Consider the following 15,982-nt stretch of genomic DNA (forward strand, 5'->3'; position numbering starts at 1 on the left):
ACCGCTGCCTTTTCCTTTTTTTAATACTTTTTAATCTGTCGATTCTTCTTTTCTGCCCTAATTCCGCCTGCGGTGGTTTTGCCGACACACAGCCCCGTCGGTCGCCCAATCCAGCCTCACCGACGCCCAGCCTGGCTGGCGACGTCGATCTTACCGGCCTTGCTGGAGAGCAGCCCCTACGCTGCCGTTTGTGACGTCGGCAGAAATAGAAGCGAACATAAAAATCGACCGAAATAGAACAGGTAATTTTATTCTACGTTAAGCTCTGATACCAATATAGAAATATACCTGTTGTAGCGTGTCACGCCCCGGTTGAAGTTTCTCGTCGTCGGAGGAGCTATCACGGTGGACGGAAAGCACCTCACAATTCCACAAACCAAATCTACCACCAGCGGCTGTTCTCCCTCTTTCTCTTCTCTCCGACACAGCACTTGGACGCACAATCACTCGCCTCTCACGCACCTTCACTGCCCTCTCTACAGCAGAGCATTCCTCTCCCTTAAATAGGGAGAGGCTGCGATCTCCAACGAGTACTTCGTGGGAGCGCAGCGTGGTGGTCGTGGTGGTCGTGCGAGGTGTGGGCGGGTGGTTACCTAAACCGCTGGCGGTTACTGAAACCACTCGTCCGCTAACAATTTTATAGGATTGGGAGCCTATATCATCTCAGCAGCGACATGGAAGTTCCATTCTTGAAGTCAATGAAATAATTGAAAAAGTAAAATTGAACACTTATACTTATTTTGAGTGCTAGGAAAGAAGTTTTGAATATTTTATGATATTTTTTGTTCGAAATATTTGGTGCACGTGATCTTTTATTTGCCTGTATATACATTATTTGTTAGAAAATTGAAATAAGTTGAAGGCTAGTGGTATTACTCAGTAGCTTTTGATAGTGTAGCAGTTGGTTCGGGTATTCTTTTACTTCTCATATAGCTTCCCAATAAATTTTTTTGGGGGCTCATCTGCATGGATCCACAAGCAATCACCATCGCCCTTGCATTTATTTAACTACTAATTAACATAGGACAGTACTGGAGTGGGAGAAGAAGTCGATGACCACGACGACGAGGGCGGCGGAGACGTTGTGGATGGCCGCTCCATGAGCCCTCTCCGACCACACCTCCGCCTCCATGGGCATTTTTTATTTTTTAATTTATAATTATTTTTTAATGGCATTTGCTTGTCACGTTGTATTTTTTTAACTTGTTTGGTTGAATATACATTAAAATTTTATTTTTTAACTTTTAATTTAATTTTATTTTATTTTAAAAAATAATCAAATATTAAATTTATTTAGTTGTAAAAGTGTCTAGAATTAAATTAAGGGTAATACAGTAAATGTTTAACTACGGTATACACTAAAATTTCTAACCAAATAAGTTTTTGTTGCATAATCTAGGATTGAACTAAACAACATAGGTTATGTTTTATTCCTTATAACCTTGGTTATATGATTAATAGGTAATCACATGACCAAGGTTAGGCATAATAACTTGAACCAAACGGTCCCTAAATCCTAATGATGTTGGGCTTAAGTACACATCCTGAAGGGGTCATGTTTTATTATGGCTCGTACCTATAAGGACTATGTCCAATTATGATCCATCCCTTTGAGGACCATACTACGTGATGGCCTATACCCGCAAGAATCATGTCCAGTTACAGCCCATCCCCATAGTTCCACGTATAATTAGTCTAAGAGATCAAACTCAACATACAGACATGAGGAGCTCAGAGTGCTTAAGGAGGAGAGCTTGGAGAGCTCAAACTAGAGAACTTTGGGAGCTCTAGAAGCTCAAACTAGAGAGCTTGGGGGACCTTTGGGTGCTCAAAGGGAGAGTTGACTAGGGGATTCTAGTATTGAATTGCATGAGATATTCTAGAGGCTGAATTATATGGAGAATATAGAAAACTGAATGGGATGAGAAACTATGGAAGTCGAGTCACATAGGGCACTCTAGAGTCAAAGTTGATCAAGTAAATTTGGAGCAGGGCCACATAACCATGTTTTGTTAACCTAGAATGAGATCAATATTAACTATATCATGAGTCAAATGTAATTTTTAGTTTGATTAGGTATATCAAATTTTATACCATTATTTACCATTTCAATAGTTTGTTTTTCCTTTCCCACTTCTCATTCGAATTACTATTGATCAACTCTTTTTTCTTCTCCATCCATGTAAACATAATCTTTGATTCTCACTCAAATCTTGCAAGAGATGAGATCAATGGTTCGATTAGAGGTTGTGCATGTGTTAGTTATAATCCTACATGGATGCAAATAAAAAAGTTGTTTTAGGCCATTAAGTTATTTTAGTTAAAAATTAAATAATGAATATTTCTAAGTTAATATTTTACTTCAAAATTAGTATCATGTTATATTTGACACTCGTAAAAATTTACTTTTAATAAAATTGATAGTAATTTGGCTTACATGGAAATTGAAAATTCTTTTAACTTTTAGTTTTTATTTTAAAAAAATTTAAAGTTCATGAAAAAAGTATTAGTGTTTATTTGGAAACGTGTATGAATCATTCTTTTTTAAAAAGAGAAATTTTGATTTTTTTTTTCAAAAAAAAATCAAGAAAGGAGACAATTAGAATCTAAGCGAAGTTGGAAAGAAAACTATGATGGTCTTCTAATTGAGATTCCTTTAATTTGATGATTTATCCAATTTTCAAGATTATATGATGTTTACACTGAACTACAAAAGGTTTTTTTTTTTTTTGACTTTTTATGGATAGTCTACATGTTCTTAAGGAACGGTAACATGACCATGAGCAATCCGATAGAAAACAATTAACCATTTGAAAGGAACATTGAAACAGGATAATCGTGAAAACATATAAACATATTTATGGGAAAAAAATAGAAATAAAATTTATTTACACATGTCAATCAAATCCAAATTTAATCCTATTTCAAGTAGGGTGCATTTAGTTTAAATTATCAAGCATAATTTTAATTATGTAATTATTAGATAATTACATAATTAAAATTATGAAAAATAAAATATAACCTTGATTCAACCTAGATAATATTACGGTTGGGATCGTTGTCGCAATAGACTCCCGTCAAAAATTTGTGATGGGAATCTGGACCGTTCGATTTTAAAATAGAAGATTAAATCTAGGCCGTCGATTGAATGAGTGATTTGTTTGAAGAAACTAGGAGACGGCGAGAGATGGGAAACCCAGCAGTAGTGTTCGCTGAAAAGCGTACAAATCAACGACCGATTGTCTGAACTCTGGGCCCGGCTTCTTGCTCCGTCTCCATGGCGGAGAAGCTTCTTCACGCAGATATGAACGTCGGTCGTTTCAATTTCTCCCACGGCTCCCATGAGTACCACCAGAAAACCCTCGATAACCTTCACCGCGCCATGGAGAATACCGACCTCCTCTGCGCCGTCATGCTGACACCAAGGCTAGAAGCTTCTTCATTCTCTTCATTTCCACCGATTTCTATTTCTACGGCCTGGATTTAATCTTAACTTTAAAATCGAACGGTGCAGATTCCCGTCACAAATTTGTGACGGGAGTCTATTGTGACAATCAGCTTTTTTGATAATATTATAACTTAATTTAATATTTACTACCCCTAATTTTATTTGATATTTAATTATTTTTTAAAATAAATTAAATTAAATTAAAGTAATAATAATATAATAATATTATTAATGCTAATAATAAGTTGATAATATATATAATACATAAATATAATTTGATTTATAATTTTTAAAATTTAAAATACTCTTATATATATTTTGAAATTTAATTAAAAAACTTAAGTTTTTAATTTTCTTCACTTCATTGTGCTGATTCTTTATGTTTTCACTATGTCGATTCTCCTTGATTTTACTGTGCCAACTCTAACTCCCTCACTCGTGTGATTGTCAATGCTGCCTCCTCCGCAAGTTGCTAGCGCCGCCTCCTTCGTAAACTGTCGACGTTGCCTCCTTTACAAATCGCTGACGCCGCCTTCTTCGCAAACCGCCAGCATGTCCCCTACGCATCAAACTTCGCTGTTGCATCCCCTCCGCATCGAACTCTGTCACTCTTTAGCACGATGCGGCACGATAGTGGCGGAAGAAGGTGCTGGTGATGGTGGTAACGGTTTGACATGCGTTTGACGTGAAAGCTCCTCGATGGAGGGCCTTGGTGGGTGCTTGGTGCACCCCACCAGCGCGATGCCGAAGGGGTCCTTATCTCTGATGGAGAAAGAGGGAGCAGGCTACTCCTTGTGGGAGGCGGCGTGGGCGAGAGGCAGGGGAAGGAGGTGGCTGATGCCCGATTATAAGGGAGATGCCAAGTTTGTGGAGGATAATTTTGAAGAAAAAATTTATTAATCTCAAAATCATGGAAAACCTTACACTTTCGAGGTTTTTTAATTTTGAGGTTTACCCTCAATTGTCGACATGGCGGGGATGTGGTCGACATGGCGGGGATGTCGACAATTACTGAGAATCATTGATTACTTAAACCAAAAAAGATTTTTATTGATAACCTACCAAGGTCATCAATGATAATCCCCAACCTAAGGGTGTGTTTAGTTCAATGTTATGCATGATAATAACTTGATAATCACATAGCTAATGTTATGCATGCTAATTTAAACCAACGCACCCTAAACATATAGTTTTATAAATAAAATCTTAAGTGGTAAGTATGTGCCAAGATTTAATTATATCATGATGGAAATTAATCTAAGCATATATTATCATGATATAATATATGGCATATAATGTTAATATTAAAACTTAAATCATGGCTATTTCAAAACCATCTACTGAAATCATCATTCAACTAAATAAATTTTAGAGTCAAAATTTAGAAATGCATAAAAAACATATAAATTTTTAAAAATCATGAAATTTTTGCATGCGTACATGTTTAAGAGTCCTAAGCACACACAAAAAAAATAAATTTTCACACAAAATAATCATATAAAGTTTGTAATGTGAATTATCGCATCCAGGACATAATTGAATTGGTTACGACAGAGCAAGATTGTTAAAGTGGATAAAGGTCGAATCTCGACGAAGCTGAGGTAATGCCCTCCTCCGTCATGGCCAACTGCACTTTCTCGATTTACCTCCTTACAGATGATCGTGGGGTCGACCGTGTAGGGCCTCTAGGATGGCGGATTCCACTTTTTACTAAAGTAATGTGAATTGCCTATTCTTAACTTGCATTGTTTTATGAATGTATAATTACAGTTAATTCTAAATGGATGAGTTCTTGGAATCTACATAAACACATTAGTTGGCTTAAACTTGTATTTTAAATAATGTATGTTCAAAGTGAAATCACCATTTCATTGTAATCGACATTTGTATGTCAAAATGAGGTGTGAGATCACTAAGACCATCTACAACTCATACACCAAAAACACAAATTTGATGTTAAAATTATACCATTCCTTTTTAACTCATACTCCAAAATACATCACCAAATTTGATGACGCTACAGTGCATCACCAAATTTGATGATTCTGTTTACTTTTTTTTAGCTATTATATTATATAATCAAATATAAATATAAAAATAAATATAAAATAATATATATTATTATATTTAAAAATAAATATAATATATATTATTAAATATCATAAATAAAAATAAATTTATAATTATTAATTTTTTCTTCATTATTTATAGTAATATTAATTATTTATTATAAATATAAATTAAATATATATAACAACATATTTTAATTTTATTATACATATTTATAAAGATTTAATTTATTATAAATTTTATTTATAATATATTTTAATTATAATTATATTTATACATTATTTAACTAATTTAAATATATATATATATATATTTAAAATTTAATATGCATAAATGTAAAATGAAACATCTATTATGTTAATATACAAAGTAAAAATAGTATTGACATAAATTTAAAATATTGTTAATAATCACTCAAATACATAAGGAGTACAACACACATAAACTTAAAAGTATTTAGGGATACAAATAAAAACGATACTGACATACTTAAACCTAACAAATAACTACAAATAAAACATATATAAACTTAAAATAACTTAAATAATATTACAATACTAATATTCAAAAAAATCACTCTCTGTTCCACTTAAATAATTATGATATTAGCTGTAAAAATTCGTAGGATTCTAAGATTCTTGATCTTTACCTTGATATTGATTGAGTTGTGATCCTTCTTTCTGTATTGGAGATGATTGAGATCCTTCTCCTTGATGTGCAGTAGGACGAGATCCATGGACTTCCATTCTCTTTTGCATAATTCTAATTTGTTCTTTGCGAATATAATCACGTATCATAGGGTCAGAGATCGAGTTCAAATCTTTGAACAAAATTTTAGTTTCTTGCTTGTAGATCATAGCATCTGTCATTTTTGTAATAGCAGTAGTACTTGCATTCATTGCCTCAACAAGTTGAGCATTAATATGGATTACCTTTGCAATTTGTTCATCATTTTTTTCTTCAGTTTTGCTTTCTTCACCCCAAGAGGTCGTTTACTAGAACTACTACCGCTATCTGAAGAAATGATATTAAGATCAAAAGTAGCCACACAAGGAGATGAAGGTGTACAAAATTCTTCCTCGGAGAATTGTTATTCAGATGAACCAACATTAGCAGTTTGTCGTTGTGATTTGATGCTTGTAGTATTCATATTGTTGTTAAAAATTTAGACAATTTATCTTATTTTTTATTTGTCCGAGTTTTTAGGTAACCGAGTCTTTTATTTTTAATTATTCACGTTGAAATAGTCTATTGTAAAAGCCTATTTATAGGCTTGTTTTTTGGTATCAAAGATATGTTAGTTTTTCCCTTTATCCTTTTTTCTCCACTGATTTTTTGCATCAGTGGTATCAGAGCCTTGCACGGCGAAACCCTTCATCAGTTTTGCCATCTTCCGTAGCATCATCTGGTATCGAGGGATTTTCTTGCCTGATTCTCCAAGACAGTTGATTCGCCTTCACCACGCGTGCAAACTCCAGAAGCGCATTCTGTTTCTTGTTGTGCTCGTCGACGGCGAAGCGAGCGAGCTCCTGGATCTCGGCGCTGTTCTCTCTTCCTTGGTGTGGTTGGCGAAGCGGTTGAGGCCGATGGTGTAACTGCGCCGTTCTTTGGCTCGACGGAAGGCAAAACAAAACAAGTTCTCTCTTCCTAGGGATTCGCCTCGCCCTCGCAATAAAAAAAAAGACCGAAAGGAGATAAAGATAAGAGAGGAAGAAGGATTTCACCACCACGTGGGCCACCTCTTCCTTGCTGTTGCTGCCCAGAGCCAAAGAGTCTTTGCTGCTGTCTTGAACCAAAGGATTTCTTGTTGTGAACCAGTAAGAGTGGAGAAGAAGTCGGGATTATCGAAATAAGAACTTGGAGACTTGCGGTGATCCTTCTGGGTATATCCTTCTGATTCGATTTTTTCTTCATTTTGATCATCGGCGAAGACAGAAGGTTAAATAATTTTTTGGACTTGGAAGGTGACGTTTTGTTAAATTGCTCCTATCTTGTGTGATAAATTATCTCCTTCAATGGCATCCGAAAGTAATTTTGTGCAACCTGCAATTCCACGCTTTGATGGTCACTATGACCATTGGAGCATGCTCATGGAAAATTTCTTAAGGTCCAAAGAATATTGGACGGTCGTGATTTCTGGAGTAGAAAAATCAAAAGAAGATGCTGCGCTAACAGAAGAGCAATTGAAAGATCTTAAAGCAAAGAATTATCTCTTCCAAGCTATAGATCGTTCAATCTTGGAAACCATTCTCTGCAAGGATACTGCAAAAGATATCTGGGATTCTATGAAAAAGAAGTACCAAGGCACGACAAGAGCTAAGAGGCAGCAGCTTCAAGCACTTCGTTCAGAGTTTGAAATGCTCCGAATGAAATCAGGAGAATCAGTTTCAGAATATTTTTCAAGAACAATGACAATCGTCAATAAAATGCGGATCCTTGGTGACAAGACAGAGGATGTTCTCATCATCGAAAAAATCCTTCGATCTATGACACCAAAATTTAATTTTGTTGTCTGCGCCATTGAAGAAGCAAATGATGTAAGTACACTTTCAATTGATGAATTACAAGGTTCATTATTGGTTCATGAGCAGAAAATCAATCAATATGAAAAAGAGGAGCAAGCATTGAAGGCTTTATCAGAAAATCACTCTACAAATTATAGAAGTGATAGAGGACGAGGAAGAGGTAGAGGTCGAGGAAGAGGAGGAAGATACAACAACGATCGAGGAAACCAACAACAAAATCAACATCAAGAAAATTATTTTCAAAGAAGAGGACGTGGAGGTTATTATTCAACAACTGATAGAACAAAGTCAACAGACAAGTCCAATGTTGAATGTTACCGATGTCATAGGTATGACCATTATAGATCAGAATGTTACACAAATTTGAATAAACAAAATGGAGATCAGACTAACTTTGTAGAAGAAGAAGAAGAAGAAGTGTCTCTTTTGATGGTATGTCATGAGAAAGAGAAAACTCAACGACATGTATGGTATTTAGATACAGGTTGCAGCAACCACATGTGTGGGGAGAAGGATACATTTTCTGACTTAGATGAAACCTTTCGCAGTTCTGTCAAATTTGGTGACAACTCTACAATTTCTGTTATGGGAAAGGGAAAGGTAACCATACAAGCAAAAGGAAATACTACCCATACTATCTCTAATGTTCTTTTTGTGCCAGATTTAAAGACTAATTTGCTTAGTGTGGGTCAACTACAAGAAAAAGGATATGAAATTGCTATTAAAGAAGGAGTTTGTCGCATTCAAGATGCAAAGTTGGGATTAATTGCGCAAGTTCACATGACAGCCAATCGTATGTTTCCACTTTATCTTCATACAACATCTCATTCATGTTTTTCAGCAAAATTTGATGATGAGGCATGGTTATGGCACTTTCGTTATGGACATCTAAATTTTAGTGGATTAAAAACACTAAAACAAAAGAATATGGTGATCGGTCTTCCTCAAATTACAAATCCTTCTCAAGTTTGTGAAGAATGTGTTGTTAGCAAACAACACCGTAATCAATTCCCCCAGGGAAAATCTTGGAGAGCAAAGGCGGCATTGGAGCTTGTCCATTCAGATATTTGCGGGCCAATAACACCACACTCTAATGGAGGTAAAAGATACATAATTACCTTTATTGATGATTATAGTCGCAAAATATGGATTTATTTTTTGCAAGAAAAATCTGAAGCCTTTACTGCTTTCAAAAATTATAAAGTACTTGTCGAGAAAGAAATTGGCAATTCGATTAAAGTTCTGCGTACAGATCGTGGTGGAGAATATAACTCACATGAATTTGCAAATTTTTGTGAGAATCATGGAATCAGAAGACAACTTACAGCTGCTTACACACCCCAACAGAATGGTATATGTGAAAGGAAGAACCGTACTATTATGAATATGGTGCGAAGTCTTCTAACGACAAGTGGTATTCCTAAAAATTTTTGGCCAGAAGCAGTTAATTGGAGTATTCATATATTGAATAGAAGTCCCACATTATCTGTTCAAAATATGACACCAGAGGAAGCTTGGAGTGGAAGAAAACCAACGGTTGATCATTTTTGAGTTTTCGGATGTATCGCTTATGCTCATATTCCAGATGAAAGAAGAAAGAAACTAGACGACAAAGGTGAAAAATGCATTTTTCTTGGTATAAGTAATACATCAAAAGCTTATAGATTATATAATCCTTGCACTAAGAAAATCATTATAAGTCGTGATGTTATTTTTGATGAAAAAGACACTTGGCCATGGAATCAAAATGGTGTTAAAAGAAATATCTCAGCAGATCTTGATGATGATGAGAAAGTACAACAATCTATGGAGGATAAGCAACAAATCCCAGTAGATCTTGATGATGATGAGAAAGTACAACAACCTATGGAGGATAAGCAACATGAGGAAATCTCTCAAAATACTCCTATAACAGATCAAAGTTCAATGGAAGTAGAATCGCAAAGGCCACAACGTGTTCGAAGAAGACCAGCATGGATGTCTAATTATGAGGTGACTGGAATTGATCAAGGTGATGATCCTCTTATACATTTTGCTTTATTTTCAGATTGTGATCCTACAACCTTTGAAAGTGCCGTCAAAGATGCAAAATGGCGTAAGGCGATGGATGATGAAATTGAAGCCATTGAAAGAAATGATACTTGGGAACTGACTGATCTTCCGAAAGGACACAAAACCATTGGTGTAAAGTGGGTCTTCAAAACAAAGATAAAAGAAAATGGTGAAGTTGACAAGTATAAGGCGCGTCTAGTAGCTAAGGGATATAAGCAAGAGTATGGAATTGATTATACAGAAGTTTTTGCTCCGGTTGCAAGACATGACACAATCAGATTGGTGGTTGCATTGGCGGCACAAAACTCGTGGCCTATTTACCAACTAGATGTCAAATCAGCATTTTTGCATGGAAACTTGGAGGAACAGGTATTTGTAGAACAACCTCTTGGTTATATTAAGATCGGAAATGAGCATAAAGTATATAAATTAAAGAAGGCTCTCTATGGATTAAAACAAGCCCCACGAGCTTGGTATAGTCGCATTGAGTCTTATTTCTTCAAAGAAGACTTTCACAAATGTCCATATGAACATACACTCTTTATTAAAGTTGGAGATAAGGGAAAATTGCTCATCGTCTGCTTATATGTAGACGATCTCATATTTACTGGGACTGATGATATCTTGTTTCAGGAATTCAAGAAATCTATGATGGTTGAATTTGAAATGTCTGATCTTGGAATGATGCATTACTTCCTTGGCATGGAAGTAGTGCAATCAACTAATGGAATCTTTATTTCTCAAAAGAAGTATGTGCAAGAAATTTTGAATAAGTTTCAAATGAAGGATTGCAATCCTGTAAGCACTCCAACTGAGTTCGGCTTGAAGCTAAACAAGGATCATGAAGGGAAGAAGGTGGACAGTACAATTTATAAGCAAATTGTTGGCAGCTTGATGTATTTAACTGTAACAAGGCCAGACATAATGTATCCTGTGAGTTTAATAAATAGATACATGGAAAATCCAACAGAAATACATTTATTAGCTGCCAAGAGAATCCTTCGCTACTTACAAGGAACTAAAGATTTTGGATTATTCTACAAGAAGGGTGAAAAATCAGAGTTGTTCGGGTTTACTGATAGTGATTATGCAGGAGATCAAGATGATAGAAAGAGCACTTCAGGCTATGTATTTATGTTGGGCACAGGGGCTGTATCATGGTCTTCCAAGAAGCAACCAATTGTCTCCTTGTCAACTACAGAAGCTGAATTTATTGCTGCAACTGCTTGTGCTTGTCAAGCTATCTGGTTGAGAAAAATTCTTGGAGAGCTTCAGTTCAAACAAGTTGAAGCAACTACAATTTTTTGTGATAACAGTTCAGCAATCAAACTCTCTAAAAATCCTGTGCTACACGGCAGAAGCAAACATATCGATGTGAAGTATTATTTTTTAAGAGATCTTAGCAATGATGGAACAATCAGACTGGTTTATTGCCGAAGTGAAGATCAAGTTGCAGATATACAGACCAAACCTCTCAAGTTAGCTACATTTGTGAGGTTACGTGGTCTACTTGGAGTTTATTCACGTGCTGCTGTTGTTTTCTCTTAAACTGATTTATGCCGACTTCAGTTTAAGGGAGAGTGTTAAAAATTTAGACAATTTATCTTATTTTTTATTTGTCCAGGTTTTTAGGTAACCGAGTCTTTTATTTTTAATTATTCACGTTGAAATGTCTATTATAAAAGCCTATTTATAGGCTTGTTTTTTGGTATCAAAGATATGTTAGTTTTTCCCTTTATCCTTTTTTCTCCTCTGATTTTTTGCATCAATTGTCAGTGCCAAATTTTTCAATATGTTTGAGAATATCCCATACATGGTCAAATTTGAAACTATTTGTGTATTTCGAATCTTGTGCTAACAGCACTCTAGCATGAGTTAACTATAAGAAAACAATTAAATATCAGTTATGAAGGCAATGCTATTAATGAAGTAATGAACTTAGACTTTGATTATAAAATTTAGATAGATAGTCTAAAATAAATATGAGCATAACAACTTATAATATCTTGTTCAGATGCTCCACTTAGATTCAAATGTTCGATTTATCGTATGCAACCTTTCATTTTTGATACTGCATCAAGCATAAGAAGCATTCTATTTTGTAAAGATCTTAGCGGTCAGCTACAATGCACAAAATTCAAATCTGCATGATACTCTTTCTCAATTCTAACCCAGAATTGATCTTTCGACTAGTTGATTCTTATGATTGGATTTTGTGAAATATGAAGGTAAACATGACATAAGTGTCTATCTTCTTCAATTGAATATGAAGCTTGTCGGAATGTGGGGGTTGAACTCATTTTTATTCGAAGAAGATAATACTCTCAAAAATATTGTTGACATAGGATGTGTTATACTATTATCTGGTAAGCCATTATATAGGAAAAAATGTGAATATAAAATTATACAAATTTTGTCCAAATGTGTTCATTGTTAGGTCATGTCATCTGTATACAAAAAAAGTATGTTCAGTGTCAGGTCACATCGCCTGCTTAACTTGGCCCGATTTTGTTATTATTGTGTCATGTCATTTATGTTATTTTGTCCAAATGTGTTCATTGTTAGGTCATGTCATTTGCAAAAAAGAAAGTGTGTTCAGTGTCAGGTCACATTTTCTGCCTAACTTGGCCTGATATTGTCATTATTGTGTTATGTCATTTGTACAATTTTATTCAAATGTGTTCATTGTTAGGTCATGTCATCTACATAAAAAGTATGTTTAGTATCAAGTCACATCGCCTGCCTAACTTGGTCTGGTATTGTTATTGTTGCGTCATGTCATTTGTGCAATTTTGTCCAAATGTGTTCATTATTAGATCATGTCATCTGTACAAAAAGTGTATTTAGTGTCAGGTCACGCCGCCTGCCTAACTTGGCCCGATGTTGTCATTGTTGTGCCATATCATTTGTGTAATTTTGTCCAAATGTGTTCATTGTTAGGTCATGTCATCTGCACATAAAAAAATATGCATGTTCAGTGCTAGAACACATCGCCTGTCAAACTTGTCCCGATGTTGTCATTATTGTGTCATGTCATCTGTGTAATTTTTATCCAAATGTATTCATTGTTAGGTCACATCATATGTGGGAAAAAAGTGAAAATATAACTTACATTATAAATATATACCCCATAAGCAGCATATACCTCATTCATTCAATTATCTCAAAAAATGGATACCAACAATGAAGGTTCATCAAATTTATCATCTTCAAGCTCTGATGATGATAACTATGCGAAAATGTTTGTCGCAACGCAGTTTGGGGCAACACAACAACTGATCTCTCTGGTGATTTCTACCAATAGTCAAATTATCTTGAATTATCTCAACGAAGAAAACAACCAACGCATGCATCGAGGCTCAATTCCTGATCAGAACGTGATCAATTGTAATCATGAAGTTGCTGATCGTAATCTATTCAATGATTATTTTGCTGAAAATGCCTTATATAATGATGCAATGTTTTAAAGAAGATTCTAAATGGGGCAGAATTTATTTATGCGTATCTATGATGTTGTTAGTAATCATGATAGCTATTTTATACAGAAAAGAGATGGGCTTGGAAGACTTGGTTTATCCGACTTACAAAAAGTAACAGCTGTATTTCAGATATTGGCGTATGGTCTACTAGCAGATGCTACTGATGAGTACATTAAAATAGGAGAATCGACTACTATTGAAAGTGTGAAACGATTTTGTTGTGTTGTTGTTGAAGTTTTTGGAGGGCAGTACTTACGATCTCCAAATGCTCAGGATGTTGCTAGGCTACTCTAGATTGGTGAGCAACGTGGTTTTCCAAGTATGTTAGGTAGCCTAGATTGCATGCATTGGAGGTGGAAAAATTATCCAACAGCATGGGCAGGACAATATTTTGGTCGTAGTAGAAAACCAACAATTATTCTGGAAGCTGTAGCTGATTATGATCTATGGATCTGACATGCGTATTTTGGGTTTCCTGGATCGAACAATGATATTAATGTGCTTGAGTCTTCTAATCTTTTTGCTAATATTACTGAAGGTATTACTATTCCTGCTCATTATGTCATTCAAGAAAAAGAGTATAATATGAGTTATTATTTAACTGATGGTATATATCCCAAATGGTCAACACTGGTTCAAACGATTCATGATTCACGAGGTAGAAAGGATAAATTATTTGCAATGAAGTAAGAAGCATATAGAAAGGATGTTGAGCAAGCATTTGACATGCTCCAATCATGCTTTGCAATTATTGCAGGACCTTCATGTTTTTTGCAGAAAAATATTTTACATGATATAATAACATCATGTATTATTATGCATAATATGATAATTGAAGATTAACGTAATTTAAATGCACCAATCGTGGAACACTTCGAGGTGCCAACTCTAGATGTTGAGCCAGTAGATGATCGTATTCGGTTTGAAGATTTTTTAGCTCGATACAAACAAATCAAAGACAAAGAGACTCATATTGCTATGCGAAATGCATTAATTGATCATACATGGGAACAATATAGTAATTCTGAATGCTAAATTCTCATAATATTATATTTTTAATTAAGTGTCATTGTCTATTTTATATTAGTAATATATTTTATTCTAATTGTGTGTGATTTTATAATATTTTTAAAATATATTTATGTGTGAATAATTATATAATAAATATTAAAAATAAAAATCATAATAATTATAAATATGAAAAATTAACTTATTAAATATAAATGAAATATTAATTTTAAATATAATAATTATCATAAATTAATTATTAAATTAAAATATTTATCGATAATTAAATTATGAATAAATGAATAAGAATAAATAGAATATTCTAAGAAATATTTCTTTTTGGTGTAAAATGGTGTGAGTGGGTTGGAACTAAAATAGTATTTGGTACTAAAATTATACCATTTTAGTGTGAAAATGACACCAAATTTGATGATGTGGGTTCAAGATGGTGTCTTAAGTACTTCCACAAGTGCCAACCGCCTTTTTATAGCTTTTAAACGTGGATTATATATCTTTCGATATGATATATACAATGCAAAACATGATTACATCTCTCTTTGAATCAATCTTATCTAAAATTGTATGATAACACAAACTGTCCTTCAACTCGAGAAGCTACAAAGGAAAAAGTGCATATAGCATGATCGACTATTTTAAAGATATACCATATTGATAAGTTTCTATATATTTTACAACAGTGAATTCAATATTCTTCTTTGCAATTATTCTTCATGTACAATTTTCATACTTAAAAATTTAGAGCCATCTATTTTCTCACCCTTTTATTTTAAGCAATTCAAGTCTATTAAAATAAAATAATACAAAGTCAAAATAAAAAGTGTAAGGCTACTAACCGTTTCTCTTGCCTCCCTCAAACCACTACCAATTCTCTAAGGGTGCGTTTGGTTGGGAGTCATCCGTGATTACCTTGGTTATGTGATTACCAAGTAATCACATAGCCAAGGTTATAGGGAATAAAACATAACCAATGTTGTTTGGTTTAATCCTAAGTAATGAGACAAAACTTTGTTTGTTTGAAGGTTTTAATACATTACTTACTTTTACATTTACTATATTACCCCTAATTTAATTATAATCATTTTTTACAATTAAATTAATTTGATATTTAATTATTTTTAAATTTAAATTATTAATTATAATATTAATAATATAATATATTATAAATTTTAAAAATTTAAATTATCTTAAGAGAGACTCTAACAAATAGGGATAAGTATTTGAGCAAAACCGAATCAACATTAATAAACGTATTTAAATATTTATATTTTGTTAATTGTAATTAGAAGTGTTATAGATTAAAGATAATTTTTAGTAAAAAATAATTAAGATTGTCTTCGTTAATTTTAACTATTAAAATTATATTTTCAATAACTGTATAA

The 15,982-nt window shown here is 33.9% G+C and overlaps 1 pseudogene; it reads left to right on the forward strand.

Annotated features, from left to right (window-relative positions):
- The first annotated feature begins 13,265 nt into the window (after nucleotides 1–13,265).
- On the forward strand, nucleotides 13,266–14,609 carry LOC141821715 (uncharacterized; annotated as a pseudogene).
- Nucleotides 14,610–15,982: the final 1,373 nt, after the last annotated feature.

The sequence above is a fragment of the Curcuma longa genome, chromosome 2 (genome assembly GCF_044706935.1).
Source record: "Curcuma longa cultivar G26 ecotype Majalengka, Jawa Barat chromosome 2, ITB_CL_G26_1.1, whole genome shotgun sequence".
NCBI classification, from domain to species: Eukaryota; Viridiplantae; Streptophyta; class Magnoliopsida; order Zingiberales; family Zingiberaceae; genus Curcuma; species Curcuma longa.